A 17,252-nucleotide genomic window follows, 5' to 3' on the forward strand; every position below is an offset into this window, starting at 1 on the left:
CATCACATGCGTTATTTAAAAAAAATATTGCGAGGAGTGAAGCGCTAGCTCAGTGAGTAATAACGCTTAACCACAACTATTTTAATGGGGACAAGTCATAAAACAGGTTAGTAGAAAAATTAAAAAATATCATGAAATAATGCTCTTTCAAAAAGTAATAACCATCATATAAAAAATCAATTTAACAATTTCATAATAGCCAATAAATACTATTATATCAAGTTTTATCCTTTGGTAGGTTTCTAAAATGAATCATGTGATCAATGTGCCATTCTACTTCAAGAAATATCCAGTAACAGTGGACCCCTTATAAAGAAGTCAAATATCTTATCAGTAGATCCCTACTTAAGGAAGATCAGTAATAGTATGCTAGTACCCTTTGTAACGCCCCGAGTCTGCACCCCGAATGCCACATGGTGCTTATGACCCCGAAGGACCACAAGCTAACCCATAACTGGTATTTACTGTGAGCACTGAATAATATTACTAGAATAATACGGAAGTTAGGCTGAAATGCCATAAAGTTCATAATTTGAATAACAAATACTAAATATTGATAAATAAATACTGAAAACTAAACAACTATCTGAAATAATCTAGTCTGAAAGCCTCTAACTGTCTGAATATTAAATTGATGGGATAAGCCCCCAACTAACTCCGACTATTGAAATACTAAAATAAAAGCATATCCTATATAGATGAGGACTCACTACTGAATTTGCTACTGCTATCTGAATCTGTCTAAGCGCGGTCGGGACCCTGAGTTTCCGAACCTATGATATGAGACATCATAGCGCAAAGAGAAAGTATGAGTCAGTACATGGAATGTACTAGTATGCTAGATGAGGTGAGGCTGAATACAAGGGTTTATATGCATAAACAATAATTGACTGAATGGTATGAAGTAAATGAATAAGAGTACATGAATAACTGGAACTATTGTAAAATACTGAGTACGTAATACTATGCATATACATATATATATATATATATATTGTATTTGAGCTTTTACTAAAACTGAGTACTGAGTTCTAATAACTGAGTAACTGATATTTGAGATTACTGATAACTGAATTACTGATACTGAGTGACTGTTTCTGAAAGTCCTGATCCTGTAGAATTGACTGAGTTCTATATTGAGCTGGGTGACTGTGTCTGACAACCCTAATTCTGTAGAAATGAACTAAGTTCTATACTGAATCTGAAACTAAAACTGTACCTGTGGGAGTGTTCACCTAACTGACATACCCCGATTATAAACTGAATTAGGGTCAAACCTGTAACCCAGTTGGAAGGGTGTTAGCACCTTGCCAAGGGATACTAACAATGGTTGTGAGTTATCCTTATCTGGCAGGAAGATATTTTGTCAACCCTCACTGGCAGGAAAACTCGTACGAGATATGTCAACCCTTATTTGGCAGGAAGATATCCCAACCTACGCTGGCTATGTAGTTTTGTAACATAGGAATTGCTACTAAGGGTAAACCCTTCACTGACAGGAATGCCCCCATCCCTGAGTTCGCTCGGTGCTAATTCCTACTCCCAACTGAATAGACACTGAACTGATTTCTAGACTGTACGAGGCTTAATTGACCTGTTACTGATCATGCTAACTAATTAAACTAGACTGAGTTCATTGAGTTCTGTTAACTAGCTGAATACACTGAGTTCTGTAACTGACTGAGCACTAATTTATGTGACATCACTGAGACTATTCTGAAGCTACTGTAATTCTAGGTAAACAACTAGATTTCGAGTATTAAATTCCCTCTGGGCTCGATAGCATTGAAAGTAAAACATGACATGGTCATAATAACATACAATAGTAGCTTGTTAACAATGCCTTCATTTAGACAATTTGTCAAACACTTGAGATACATGAACTTGTACATGAATGGGACCACATGATGATATGTCATGATTTCACTATTCAAAGTCACATAGGTATTCTATCAAACACTTGGGGAGCACGGTTATTTCACATAATAATAGTCAACACATAAACATCATGGATACAATAATCAATTGTAATTTCAAGGGTTTAACATGCAAATAATATAATACACCACAAATGTTATTTTAATTTCATGAAACTTCTAGTTTTAAAAGAGGTTCTTGAACTCTAAGAGTGTAAGAAAACCGTTGGATAAACACCTAACATACCTTGGTAATCAAATTTGTGAAGATTGATGGTGTGTTTCTTGAAGCTTGAATTTGAATTTGGATGCCCTAGGGTTTGTTCTTGAGAAATTTGAGAGAAAATAAGTGATTTTTGCTCTTAAGATAGTTTCATTTCGTGTTTTAGGACTGAATAAAAGTGGAAAAATAACCCAAATACCCCTCTGGACATGGACTTTTAATTACTGAAAAACATGCCCAACGACATGCTGGGCGTCGCACCGCGTTGATGGCCGACACGATAGCCAATGCGATGCATCGATATCGCGTTAGCTCACTGGAATTTGCACTGAAAGCTGATGAAAAGTTCTGATCGATGCAATGGGCTACACGACCCATCGAGATCGCATCGATCCACTATTTTGGACTCCCAAACATGCCTTAAACGACATTCGAAAAATCTAAAACTCACCCAAAGTGACCTATTGACATCCTTGATCATGAATCAACTTAAAAATTCAACATTTTAAGGTTGTAAGAATCAAAACTAAGATCGTTGAATTATGAAGGCTAAAATAATTCTAAATGTAAACGCTTAGCTGAAATTTCTAAGTCTGGGACCCCCCTCCCCCTCCTCCCCCATTTCATTCTATTTAGGACTAAATTAGGTTATGACTTTTATGGGCTCTTACAATATCTCCCCTTGGAAACATTCATTCTCAAATGAGACTGACCTGAGAATACTGAGGAACTGTATTAGTAATGGCATGAACAACTGAAACGTGATCACATGACTGAAACTACTGATAAACTAAGTTTTCATATTGAACATGCATAATTGAAGCATGATCGAATTCTGAAGAAATGACACATGATGAGTTATTTCATGATGGTATGCATGATATGAGGATATTATGCAACTGAAACCGATACCGAGTTTGTAAAAGTAATCTGAGCATGGAACTGAGTAAATTCAAGAAAAACTGTTACCTTGAGCTGAGTCTGAGTTTGCGAAGAAGAGGTGAGGATACTTGGTCCGCATATCTGCTTCTGCTTCCCAAGTAGCTCCCTCAACGGACTGATTCCACCAAAGAACTTTGACTAGAGGAACTTATTTGTTCCTTAGTCTGTGAACCTGATGATCGAGGATTTTGACTGGAACTTCTTCATACGAGAGATTGTTCTGAACATCTATACCCTCTATATGGATTACAACTATTGGGTCACCAATGAATTTCTTAAGTAGGGAGACGTGAAACGCTGGGTGCACTGAAGCTAAGTCTGAAGGCAACTCAAGCTCGTAAGCTACCGTTAAAAAATGGCTGAGGATTTAGTAAGGACTGACATATCGGGGATTGAGCTTCCTCTTCCTACCAAACCTCTTCACTCCCTTTATAGGTGAGATTTTCAAATACATATAATCACCAATTTCAAACTCGAGATCTTTCTTCGCACATCTGCATATGATTTCTGTCAGCTCTGGGCTGTCTTAAGCCTCTCTCTGATCAACTGAACTTTTTCTAAGGCATTAAATACCAAGTCAGGCCCTACCATTGTGGCCTCACCAACTTTAAAAAAACCAATTGGAGATCTACATCTCCTCTCATAAAGCACCTCAAACAGAGTCATCTGAATGCTAGAATGATAGCTGTTATTATATGTGAACTCAATCAAAGGCAAGTGGTCATCCTAACTACCCTTAAAGTCTATGGCACATAGTCTTAACATATCTTCTAAAGTCTGAATGGTCCTTTCTTCTTAACTATCTGTCTGAGGATGGAAGGCTGTGCTAAGGTGAACTTGGGTACCAAGACCCTTTTGGACGGCTTTCTAGAAATAAGAGGTGAACTGTATACCTTTATCTGAAATGATGAACAATGAAACTCCGCGCAATCTAACCAACTCTCTAACATAGAGTTTGGCATAATCCTTGGCTGAATAAGAGGTATGAACTGGTAAGAAATGAGCTAATTTAGTCATCCTATCCATAATGACCCAAATCGAATCATGCTGGCGACGAGTACGGGGCAAACCTATCATAAAATCCATATTCACCTCCTCTCACTTCCAAGTAGGAATACTGAACTCCTGCATAGCTCCACTAGGCTTCTGATGCTCAATCTTAACCTGCTGATATATTGAGCACTTAGCTACAAATTCTTCAATGTCTCTCTTCATTCCACTCCATCAATAGACTTCTCACAAGTCATAGTATATCTTGGTGGCCACTGGGTTAATCGAGTAGTGTGCACCATGTGCTTCAGCAAGAATCCACTATCTCACGCTATCTACACATGACACACATAGTCTACCCTGGAGCGTAACACACCATCTCCTCCTTGGGAGAAAACCTCTACTTTCTGATCTCTGACTGACTCTTTTAGTTTTACTAAACTGAGATCTCTGTCTTGCTTTTCTTTTACTTCAAAAACTAGAGAAGATTCTAAACTATTCTTCACCCATATGCTACCCTCTGCTGAATCGACTAAGTGAATGCCTAGTCGGGAAAGATGATGAACTTCCTGAACTAACTTCGTCTTACCATCCTCCACATGAGCAACACTACCCATAAACATCCTGCTAAGAGAATCAACCACTACATTGACCTTGCCCAGATGATACAAAACACTCATGTCATAGTCTTTCAATAATTTTAACCACCTTCTTTGATACAGGTTTAGGTCTTTATGGGAAAATACATACTACAGGATTTTATGGTCTATGAACATATCAATATATATACCATACAAATAATGTCTCCAAATTTTAAGGCAAACACTATAGCTACTAACTCAAGGTCATGAGTGGGATAATTCTATTCATAGGGCTTAAGTTGTCTAGAGGCATGGGCTATAATCTTACCTCTCTGTATCAAAACACACTCTAAACTAATTCTGAAAGCATCACAATATACCATAAAACCATTTGAACCATTTGGTAAGGTCAAAACTAGGGTTGTAGTGAGCCGAGTCTTCAATTCCTGAAAACTCTTCTCACAAGAATCTTATTACTGGAACTTAACTTTCTTCTGAGTCAATCGGGACATGAGGGATGTAATAGAATAAAACCCTTCTATAAACCATCGGTAATAGCCATCCAAACCCAAGAAACTCCTGATCTCTAATGGAGAGATGGGTCTGGGCCAGTTTCTCACTACTTCAGTCTTTTGAGGGTCAACTCTAATGCCATCGCCAAAAAAAATATGACCAAGAAAAGCTACTGACCTTAGCTAAAATTCATATTTACTGAATTCGGTGAACAACTGATGGGCTCTGAGGGTCTGTAACACTATTCTAAAATGGTCTGCATGATCATATTTATTGTAGGAGTAGACAAGAATGTCATCAATTAAGACTATGATGAACATGTCCAAGTACTGCTTGAATATGTGGTTCATCAAGTCCATGAAAGTTGCTAGGGCATTGGTAAGACCAAATGACATGACTAGAAATTTGAAGTTACCATACCAAGTTCTAAAAGCTATTTTTGGAATGTCACATTCTCTGACTCTGAGCTGATGATAGCCTGATCTGAGGTCTATCTTAGAAAAGTAATTAGCACCCTGAAGTTGGTCAAATAAGTCATCAATTATGGTAGGTGGATACTTGTTCTTGACAGTGAGTTTGTTCAACTAACGGTAATCAATACACATTATAAGAGAATCCTCTTTCTTACGCATGAATAGAACTGGTGTACCCCAATGGGATACTCTGGGTCTGATGAATCCCTTATCTATGAGATCCTTCAAGTATTCTTTTAACTCTTTGAGTTCTGCTGGATCTATTTTGTATGGCGGGATAGATATAGGTTAAGTATCAGGAAGAAAGTCTATTCCAAAGTCAATTTATCTCTCGGGAGGAACTCCGAGAAGATCTTCAGGAAACACATCTAGAAATTCACATACTACTGGAACTGACTCAAGACTAGGAGTCGCAAAACTAGAATCCTTGACTCGAACAAGATGGTAGACACACCCCCTGGATATCATTTTCCTCACCCTTAGGTAGGAAACAAGTTGACCCCTAAGTGCTGAAGTACTACCCTTCCATTCTAGGACAGGTTCATTCAAAACTGAAAATATACAATTTTGTTTATACAGTCAACTGAAGAATAGTGTAAGTGGAGCCAATCCATGTTGAGAATGACATCAAAATCCGTCATCTCAAGCTCTACTAAATCTGTTGATGTAACTATCTAAGATACCATATTTGGAAAGTTCCTGTATACCCGTCGGGCTATAATAGATTTACCCACTAGGGTAGAGACTGAGAAAGGCTCTTCTAGGACTTCGAGACTGACTCCAAAGTCAACAGCTATATAAGGAATTACAAAGGACAAAGAAGATCCTGGATCTAGCAAATCATAAATATGCAAATGAAAATTTTTTAAGATATCAGTGACTACATCAGGAGAAATCTCCTGATCTTGTCGAGACTAAAGTGCATAAATCCTTTTTGGAATTTGCCCACTGGTGGCACTGGAAGTGGCACCCTACTGATTCAGGCGATCGAACTAAACTGGGGGACGATTATGCTGACTCTGTGAACCCACCCGAGGACACTCTTTGACCCTATGGCCTGGCTTACCATATTTGAAACATACGTTAATGCCAGCTCGACAGATACCCTGATGGTTTCTGCCACACTTCTAGCAAAGAGGATTTGTTCGGGCACTGCTAATACTACCTTGGGGTTTAGGGCCTGGTTCCTTATCTTTATTATCATCTCTAAATTTTGGCACTGTAGCATTGGCTGAGGATGGAGCTGGAACTAAATATTTTGGATGGAACTGAAAATGATTTCCACTCTCTGACTTAGAATGAGTGAAGTTGAAGCTACCTATTCTAGATCTCTTATTCTCTCTCTCCTTCTCCTTATTCTTAGCCTCTTCTATCTGTTGGGCATAGACCATGAGCTTGTATATGTCTATCTCCTTAATCAACATTGTGGTCTTACTCTTCTTGACCACACTGTTAGATACACCCGACATAAACTTACTCATCTTAGATCTACTATCTGCTACCATATGAGGGGCATATCTGGCTAACTAAGTAAACCCGAGAGAATACTCTTTCACTGTCATGTTGCCCTATTTCAGATTAATAAACTCCAAAACTTTAGCTTCCCTCAACTCCAGTGGGAAGAACCTATTAAGAAAAGCAGAAGCAAACACTTTCCATTCTACGGGCCCTGCATCTGTGCCCCTATCTACCTTCTACTTCCTCAACCATGTATGACCTATATCCTGTAATTGATATGCAGCTAACCCAACACCCTCACTGAAAGTCACTCCCATGATATCTAACTTTTTGCACTATGTCAAGGAATTTATGTGGGTCTTCCTCAGGTTTAGACCCTATAAATGATGGAGGATTTATTCAGGTGAAGTCTCGAATTCTAGTGCAGTAGTATTGGCCACTGGGTTGGCCTGAACGGTACCTAGGAGTTCATTTTGGGCTGCCACAGAATGACCAAAGTGGTGAAAGCTGCTCTGAATTCTGCGTAGGAGACATTCTCGTCTGAGGGATTTGCTTAAACGGGCGGAGGTACTGGCTGGTTTTTTGTTCTTCTTTTGTTGTTCTTTTTAGGAGGTATGTTCTATAAATGAAAGGAAGAAAAATATTAGATAGAAATTTTAACTTGAGGTCATGCTCACTCGCACGATATGAACACTGAAAGAAGGAAAACTTTTCCTAAGAATGCCTCATAGCCTCTGGTCCATAAGTGTAGTGCGCTACACACCCATGCACAAGACTCTACTTGACACGGCTTTCAGACTCCCTAGGACTCTATTGAACCTTAGGCTATGATACCAAGTTTGTAACGCCACGATTTTGCACCATGGATGCCACACGGTGCTTATGACCCTAAAGGACCACAAGCTAACCCATGACTAGTACCTGTTGTGAGCACTGGATAATAATACTGTAATAATTTGGAAGTTAGGCTAAAATGCCATAAGGTTCATACTTTGAATAACAAATACTAAATACTGATAAATAAATACTAAAAATTGAACATCTGTCTGAAATAATCTAGTCTGAAAGCCTCTAACTGTCTGAATATAAAGTTGATGAGACAAGCCTCCAACTAACTCCGACTATTAAAATACTGAAATAAAAGCATAGCCTCAATAGATGAGGACTCATAACTGAATTTGCTACTACTATCTGAATCTGTCTAAGTGTGGTTGGGACACTGAGTATCCTAACCTATGATATGAGACATCATAGTGCAAAGAGAAAGTATTCATTAGTACGTGGAATGTACTGGTATGATAGATGAGGTAAATCTGAATGCAAGAGTTCATATGCATGAACAATAATTGACTGAATGGTATGAAGTAAATGAATAAGAGTACATGAATAACTGGAACTACTGTAAAATACTGAGTACGTAATACTGTGCATATACATACATATATATATATATTACATTTGAGCTTTTACTGAAACTGAGTACTGAGTTCTAATAACTGAGTAACTGATATCTAAGATTACTGATAACTGAATTACTGATACTGAGTGACTGTTTCTGAAAGTCCTGATCCTGTAGAATTGACTGAGTTCTATATTGAGCTGGGTGACTGTGTCTGACAACCTTAATTCTTTAGAACTGAACTAAGTTCTATACTGAGTCCTGTGGGAGTGTTTACCTAACCGACATACCCCGATTATAAACTGAATTGGGGTCAAACCTGTGACCCAGTTAGAAGGGTGTTAGCACCTTGCCAAGGGATACTAACAATGGCTGTGAGTTAACCTTATCTAGCAAGAAGACATTTTGTCAACCCTCACTGGTAGGAAAACTCATATGACATATATCAACCCTTGTGTGGTAGAAAGATATCTCAACCTACGCTGGCTATGTAGTTTTGTAACATAGGAATTGCTACTAAGGGTAAACCCTTCACTGACAGGAATGCCCCCATCCCTGAGTTCGCTCGGTGCTAATTCCTACTCCCAACTGAATAGACACTGAATTGATTTCTAGACTGTACGAGGCTTGATTGACCTGTTACTGATCATGCTAACTAACTGAACTGGACTGAGTTCATTGAGCTCTGTTAACTAGCTGAATACACTGAGTTCTGTAACTGACTAAGCACTAATTTATGTGACATCACTGAGACTATTCTGAAGCTACTGTAATTCTAGGTAAACAACTAGATTTTGAGTATTGAATTCTCTCTGGGCTCGATAGCATTGACAGTAAAACATGGCATGGTCATAATAACATACAATAGTAGCTTGTTAACAATGCCTTCATTTAGACATTTTGTCAAACACTTGAGATACATGAACTTGTACATGAATGGGACCACATAATGACATGTCATGATTTCCCTATTTACTTCACATAGGCATTCTATCAAACACTTAGAGAGTATGGTTATTTCACATAATAATAGTCAACACATGAACATCATGGACACAATAATCAATTGTAATTTCAAGGGTTTAACATGCAAATCATATAATACACCACACATGGTATTTTAATTTCATGAAACTTGTAGTAAATCATGGATTGAAACCCAAATAATATCATAAACATGAATACAATCAAATTCAGCATGAAATTCATGAAAGCAATCAACTTGTAGTTTTAAAAGGGGTTCTTGAACTCTAAGAGTGAAAGAAAACCCTTGGATGAACACCTAACATACCTTGGTAATCAAATTCGTGAAGATTGATTGTGTGTTTCTTAAAGCTTAAATTTGAATTTAGATGCCCTAGGGTTTGTTCTTGAGAAATTTGAGAGAGAATAAGTGATTTTTGGCCTTAGGATAGTTTAATTTCATGTTTTAGGGTGGAATAAAAAGGAAAATGGCCCAAATATCCCTCTGGACGTGGGCTTTTAATTACTAAAAAAGATACTTAATGACGTTCTGGGCGACACGCCGCATCAATGGCCAACGCAACGCATCAATGGCCAACGCAACGCATCGATATCGCGTTAGCTAACTAGAATTTGCACTAAAGGCTAGATAAAAGTTTTGGTTGATGCGATGGGCAATTCGATGCGTTGATCCACTATTTTGGACTCCCAAACATGCCTTAAACGACATTTGAAAAATCCAAAACTCACCTGAAGTGACCTATTGACATCCCTGATCATGAATCAACTTAAAAATTTGATATTTTAAGGTTGTAAGGATCAAAACTAAGATCACTGAGTTATGAAGTCTAAAATAATTCTAAGTGTAGACACTTAGCTGAAATTTATAAGTCTGGGACCCGCCCTTTTTCATGCTATTTAGGACTGAATTAGGTTATGACTTTTATGGGATCTTACACCTTTCCACTAGAGAGAGTTATAACGGCAATCTATAAGTACAAGGTGTACCGGGTCTAATGAACCCACCATTTGCTATAGAATCCAAATCAAGGTCTACTTTCATTTATACTTTTTGGTAAATAGTAAGTAATCATTTAAAAGCATTTTCAAAATATTACAAGGCATTTAAGTTCACTTCAAAACATACTACATATAAATTTGAACAAAACACATGCCCAAATAGTTATTTTGAAGTAAGTGATAAACTTCATAATATCAGTAATCGTCTCTCAAATGACGATAAATATGTCTTATAATAGTGAGAGCATCTCAAATAACCCTTTCAGTATCATATAAAGTAAGCAAATACCATTGCATCCATCTCCAAAACATGTGTAGGACAGTTTTGCTCTTGTTTCTTCAACTCTCTCAAAGCATAGGCTATAACATAATCATGTTGCATGATAACACAACATAATTCCACTCTTGAAGCATCACAAAATACCTTAAATTTTCTTGAACCAGATGGTAAAACAAATACCAGTGCGGTGGTTCAACATGTTTTAAGTTTCTGAAAGCTCTACTTACATTCCACTGGAACTACATATTTTTCTATGTCAACTTGGTTAATAGAGCTGTTGTTTTAGAGAAATCCTGCACAAAATGCCTACGGTAGTTGGCTAAACTCATAAAACTGCAAATCTCTATTGGCGAAGTAAGCTAGGTCATTTTTTTCACAACTTCTGTCTTTTTAGAATCCATCATTATTCCATCTTTAGAGATAATATGCCCCAAAAATAATACTTAGTCTAGCCAAAATTCGCACTTTAAGAACCTAACATAGAGATTATGTTCCCTTAATGTCTGTGATACAGTCATAATATGATTCCCATGTTCTTCCTAGCAACGAGAATATAATAGAATATCATCAATAATACTATCACGAATTTTTCCAGAAATGGTATGAACACCCTATTCATCAAGTTTATGAATGCAGCTAGAGCATTAGTTAACCTAAAAGGCATCACAAGGAACTCATAATGTCCATATTGAGTTTTGAATATTGTATTGGATATATCTTCCTCCCTGATTCTTAGTTAATGATAACCATATCGAATATTAATCTTCAAAACATGGACAGTCCCTTACAACAGATCAAATATGTACTTTATACGAGGCAATAGATACTTATTACGTATTGTTACCTGGTTCAACTACCTTTAGTTATTACAAATTCTTGGAGATACATCTTATTTCTTTACGAACAAGATTGCTTCACCCAATGATGATAAACTCATTCTAATGAAACTCTTATCTAAAAAGCCCTACAACTGTTCTTTTAGCTTATTCAAGTCTGCTGGTGCCATACGATATGGGGGTATAGATATTTGCATAGTGTCATGTGCCAAATCAATATTGAAGTCTATCTGTCCTATTGGAGGTCATCCTGGCAAATCCTCAGGAAATACATCAGAAAATTCCTTCATAACAATAGCTACTCTAAACTAAATATTCCCTTTCTAACATCGCTTACCATGGATAAGAGGACCATGTAACCTTTCTTCAATAGTATCGAGCCTTTATAAAAGATATAACTTTACCAACCTCTCTTACTTAACCCCCTTTAATATAAAACTAGATTCGTTGGATATCTCAAATCAAAATATCCATGATAATTTATAGTAGCATAGCAAAAATATACTAATCCAAGTCCATCAACAAATCATAGTCAATCATATCAAGTACAATCAAGTCACCATGAGTATCCCCACCTTCCACTATAATATGGAAATCATGATACATACACTCAACTAACAAAGAATATCCCACGATAGTAGCAATAAGAAAAAGCAATTTAACTTCTCTAATTGTTAATCAAATCTCACAGAAAAGTATAAGGACACATAAGAGTAGGTAGAACCTAGATCAATCAAATCATAATGCATCGAATCTGAAGACTAAAAGAATACTTGTAACCACTATATTTGAGGCCTGAACCTCCTATCTAGTAAGTGTAAAAACATTCGATTGACCTTTACCAGCATTTCCTTAATTCAATTTCCAGCAACACGATCTTCATTACCTTAATCTTATTTTTAGTACCTATTGTATTACGAGTAACTTGAATAGATGTAGCTAACTAACTAAAACCTTGCTAATATTTCTCAGAGGCTGTGGGAAATCCCTGATGCGATGATCCAACTGAGCATACAAAAAATACTCTCCAATTAAAACATGACACTTCCCGTATGAGACTTGTCGTAAGTATGGCGGGATGGTTATGAGACTTGTCGTAAGTATGGCGGGATGGAGCATTGGTGTACATCTACCCAAAACTACGATAACCATGAGAGGCTAAAGATATCTGAGTGCCCTGTTTATACCCTATCTAGGAGGTGACTTGAATGAAGATGTGAAACCAAATTTTTCTTGTCTGATGTCCTTATTATTTTTGCTGATTCCTCGCTCTGTGATTTGTAATAAGACTGGAAGATCCCCCTATCTTAGCCTTCTTACGAACATATAACCTGCAAGCTCCATACAAAGCTTGTCCTCAATTTTTCTAGCAAGATAAACTACCTCATAACAGGTTAAAAATTTTATCTGTGGGCTACTGCATTATAAAGACGAGCAACCAACCCATTAACAAACCTTTGGACCCGAGATAATTTTATGGACACCAGGTAGGAAGCATATTTAGCGAGATTACATAACATATATAAGTCGACATATCTATATTCAGAATCTAAATTAGTTTCTCAAATTGATTTGCATCTTTTTTTCTGACTACCAGGAAGAAAGTTATTCATATAAAACTTAGTGAAATCATCCCATGTTAGTGGTGCTTCTCCACTAGGCCTTCCTAGCAATAATGTATCATATCATGTGCTAGCCATGTCCTTGAATTTGTACAATGTAAGCTCCATGACCCTCTCACTAGAAAATCCTAGCACATACAATGCCCTGAGTGTACCATCCAAAAAGCTCTGAGGATCTGCTAAACTATCCAAAATTGTTAATTTTGGTGATTTCAACTTCAGAAACTCCTGCAAGGATACCTCCTTGCTTTCAAATTTATAATTCTATGTAGGTACTTGGAATTATGGATATAGATGTGCAGAAATATGCTGACCAACCCTTTCATATCTATTAAGTCAGTCGACCAAGCCCTCTATAACTCTTTCTATAGAAGCAAGTGCCTCATCAGTATTACCCTCATGTAATGGTAAAGATGGACTAGCATTTATTTTAGGAATGAACTCATTTTAAATTCTCAAAGTGGTAGTGTGATTCCCTGTGGTGTCTCAACCCTTTTTGTGAACTCTATATCTTTCCTTAGTTATGAAAGTTGTGTTGCCTGCTAGGGGTGGAATTAGTTGTCTCAGGTCATCTAGTGTAGCTCTGCCATTAGTTGCTTGATGTGAACCATCTGATTAACAAAATAAATATAATTAAATTCATCTGATTGGTCATAACGTCACAAATTCAAGGAAGAATGAGAAATAAGACAAGACATATCTTATCACGATTATACAAATGACTAGAAACATAATCATAATTGAGATTCTACTACTAAAGTGTGCCTCATTAGTCAAAGGAATAACCTAGGCTCTGATACCAATTTTGTTAAGACTTAAATTGGGCTCATGACTGAAACTAAGGAGGTTAGAACTCAAAACCAAGCCTCATCAATATTCTACAAAAAATCGGGTAGAGTTTCTCCTATTTTTAGACCTATCCAAAAATTTCCTATCTCATAATTCAAAATCATATCCAATCAATCAACACCAACAATTCACCAATAAAACTAACAACCCATTCATAATAAAATAACAATGCAAAATTCATCTCTAAAGTATGAGAAGAAGTCAAAAACTCCACAAGTCCATAATAACAAAATAATACTCATGAATCTAATAAGGAAATGATTAAGGAGAAACTCTAAGAGTTTCAAAAAGACAATAAAAGATAAATGAGTCTTTACTCACGTGAACAAGTGTAGAGCTCACCAGGAATATGCCAACTCGTATGCTCTTGTTAACAAAATCCTCAACATCACCTATGTTCTTTGAAACAAATAGCGATGAGTGAGATGCTAATTTAGTGAGTAAGAACATTTAACCATAATTATTTTAGTAGGGACAAGTCATAAACAGGCTTACTAGTTTGATAATAACCAACTAAGACTATCATATCAAGTTTTATCCTTTGAGAGGTTTCCTAGAATGAATCATATTATTAGTGTGGTATTCCACTTCTTGGAATAGCCAATAACAATGGACTCCCCGGAAAAAAGTCAAATATCTTATAAGTAGGTCCCTATTTGAGAGAGATCAGTAACGGTATGTTAGTTCTACCTTCTCACTAGTGAGGGTTGTAATGGTAATATATAAATATAAGGTGCACTAGATCTAACCAACCCGTTGTTAGCTACAGGATCCAAATCAGGGTCTATTCCTATTTATACTTTCTTTGTAAACAGTAAGTACTCATATGAAATTATTTTAAAATAATATAGGGTATTTAAATTCATAGTAAACATATTGCATATAAACTTGAATAAAACATATGCCAAAATACATATTCTGAAGTAAGTGACCTTCAAAATATCAGTAATCATATCCTAAATAATGGTAAATGTTTTATAATAGTGAGAACATATCAAATAACTCTTTCAGTATCATATCAAGTAATGACTTAACTCACATGCAATTTTATATCATTCAATAATATCATTCTTACAAATCATATATAAACTATGCAAGTTATGAAAACACAAATTATAGTGAGGTTACTACTCACAGTACACTTATCGGAATACCAAACTTCTCACCTCAAATGATTCATATGAATTTCCTCGATCGAATCTATAATCACATCACATCAATCTCGTGTTAATTTTCTCATTTAGGCTAATTCAAATTCAAAATTGATCCAAAATATCCATCCCCCAGGTTTCATACTTGACCATCAATTTGCCAATTTATAATTACCAAGCAATGTGTATTGTAATGGGTATGTAATCTACTGACGCTAACAAATTAATAGAACTCATTTGTCTAATTCTTTATTGGAACTACGCTTACCACCCATAAATACTTGTCTCTGATAAATAATTTTCAATATCCAATGTAAATTAATTGACTAATACTCATGGCTAGGTTGTAGAAAGGACTTACCTCAAGCCCAAATACCTCTGATGAAGCCTCTTTTTTTTTTTAGGAGTGTATATAATCCTTGTTTCACCCTTTATCTCTCTCTTCTCTTTCTCAGTATCTAACTTTTTTTGTTTGGGATTCTATAGCAGTACCTATAAGTCCTATTTCTCTAATCTTTTGTTTTGTTTATCATTTTATTGGAAGGTTGCTTTCCTATTGGGCCTAGCCCAAATACTTAAATTGATTGTTTTCTCTTTTTTTCTTCAAATTGCTTCTTTAACTTATTGCTAACTAAGAACATGTCCTTATTAAATGTGGGGTATTACACTTAAAAAGAAAGATAACCCAATAGATTTAATTCTTAAAAATTGAATGTAAAATATCCAAGAATAAGGTTGGACCACTATTTATGGTCCCTTGACTGGCGATTCCTTTGCTTTCACAGAGGATCTTTAAATCTTTTTTTACATTCAAAGAATTGTTGATTTTATTGGAATGATTTAGGAGATCTATTTTCCTTAAAGAATATGTACATTCTTCTTTTTGATTTAAGAAGTATTTTATTGAGAGCAGTTTTATTACTTATTCTTTGATCGATTGAATTTCCTTTTTGACAACTCCAAATCATTTCTTGCGCAGTTGTCATTTATCAATATTAAATATTAACAATCTCCTCCTTATTAGGATGACAACTTCAAACTTGTAATGTAGTTAACTTTCTGTTTTAAATTTTCCTAAGTGGTTGAATAATTTCGCTCCCTCTAAATATGTGAGCTATCTGTAGTAGACTTGCAACATATGCAATTTATAAGTTCTTCTTTCACCCCACACATCCCTTCTCCCGACATCCATCAAAAAGAAAGAATAAAAAAAATTTGCAACTAATACAACATTGAGAAGACACTATAGAACTAACATCACATAGGTTCATAGAGCAAAATGAAAGCAGCTATGAACTTGAGATCATTTACATAATCAAAAAAATATTTTCTTAAATTAAGCACATAAACTAGGGACGAGCAACATTAGAAGGGCCATCAGCATTTTGAGGAGCAGAGCGACAAAGAAAGTAAGCCAAAGTATTGGCAGTAGCATCCTTAAGATCAAGGAACTGGGATGTAATGACATTGGAGATATCATTAGAACTGGACTGAATTTTATCAACAACCTCGATAGCCTACTTTATCACTTGATCTGGATTCGTATACATTTGTATAAGTTTTCTTTGTAGACTCCTTGATCTTTTCCATATGCAAATGAGTACTAAGAATAAAATTTTTCAAAGCATCCTGCTTAAGGATAATACATGTCAGTCGAGCAGGGATATTATTAGATATTATGAAGGAACTAGGATTATGAGGAGGAGGAACAGGAGGTGAGTTCCTTGATTTTGGAAGGGTTGGAGTGCTAATAGGGTTTCTTTTAGAATTGGGGATGTACAAAGCTATTATTACAAAGGCCTCAGAGTTATAACACTGCTTAACATAAAAAAGAGCGAATATCTTCCTGTGGAACATTGTTAGCTTTAAGGACTGTAGAGATAAATAAGTCATACGAAAGACTCGAGGTATCTAAAAAACTTTAATCATATAATTAGTAATGAAGAAAAAGAGTTTGATCTAATGCTAAGCTAGTAGATAATAAATGAATAAGGTATAGAGTAGAGAGAGAATCTGCATGAGGTAAAAGGGTGGTA

General features: G+C 36.1%; 1 protein-coding gene across 1 annotated transcript in view; it reads left to right on the forward strand.

The window, feature by feature from the left end:
• The window catches only part of LOC107848492, a 44,520-nt gene that overhangs the window by 2,876 nt on the left and 24,392 nt on the right, over positions 1-17,252 (forward strand). The gene's annotated exons all lie outside the window — the stretch shown is intronic.

Source organism: Capsicum annuum, chromosome 1, assembly GCF_002878395.1.
Source record: "Capsicum annuum cultivar UCD-10X-F1 chromosome 1, UCD10Xv1.1, whole genome shotgun sequence".
NCBI classification, from domain to species: Eukaryota; Viridiplantae; Streptophyta; class Magnoliopsida; order Solanales; family Solanaceae; genus Capsicum; species Capsicum annuum.